Source organism: Syngnathus leptorhynchus, unplaced genomic scaffold (assembly GCF_054491065.1).
Source record: "Syngnathus leptorhynchus isolate UIUO unplaced genomic scaffold, UIUO_Slep HiC_scaffold_313, whole genome shotgun sequence".
NCBI lineage: Eukaryota > Metazoa > Chordata > Actinopteri > Syngnathiformes > Syngnathidae > Syngnathus > Syngnathus leptorhynchus.
In genome coordinates, this window is record NW_028232280.1 from 60,001 (window position 1) to 60,989 (window position 989).

Consider the following 989-nt stretch of genomic DNA (forward strand, 5'->3'; position numbering starts at 1 on the left):
GGGCTCGCGCGACTGTTTTCCGGACGCCGGCCGCGGTTCGCGGGGGCTCTAGGTGGTCTGACGCTGCCGCGGGGTGAGATGGATCGGGCTGGACCCGGCGCAGCCGAAGCCGAGGACGCGGAACCTCGAATGCGACCCTCGCGGACCCCTAAACGAGAGGAGCTGCGCCCGGCCTCGTAAGACACCTCTTCTCCGGTGCTAGGTCGACCCCGACGCCGCTGGCCGCCGCCGCCGCCTTGCCGCTATCCCTCCGCACGTTTGGGGCCGGTGGCGACCCGCAGGACGGCCGACAACTCGCTCGTTTGGCGGGGCGATGCAAGGTTAGGCGAACTGGGCGGTAACTCGGGTTAGTCGAGGGGACTTCGCGGTGGACAGGGGGGTGCGAATCCGGCCGGGCGGCCCTTCGATGGAGCCTGGTGCAGGGACATTCAATGGGATGAGCCGCGCTCGCCGCGGAACCTTCGAGCGCCGCTACTCAGCAAGTAAACGAGAGGGAGCTGCGCCCGGCCTCGTAAGACGCCTCTTCTCCGGTGCGAGCGCCCCGACGCCGCTGGCCGCCGCCGCCGCCTTGCCGCTATCCCGCCGCGCGTTTGGGGAGGGAGGGCGACCCGTAGGACGGCCCGCCGACTACACGACCGTTTGGCAGAGCGAGTGCAAGGTTAGGCGAGCTGGGCGGTAACTCGGGTTAGTCTGGGGAGACTCGCGGTGGACAGGGTGGCGCGAATCCGGCCGGGCGGCCCCATCGATTAAGCATTGGTAGGGAGCCGAGGATGAGCCGTGCGAAGTGGCCTCGGAGGCGGTCCGTGGGGGACGACGGGGGGGGACGGGCGTCGGCCCTCCGGCCCGAGCAGAGAACGTTCGGTCACCCAAGCGGGAATCTGCGCCCCGGCCCGAGTCGGACTCGGTCGGTGCGGCCCGCTGAGGCCCTCAACTATTCCCGTACGCGGGGGTCGGGAGCTGCGGCGCTGCGCCGGCGACTTACCCGCGCG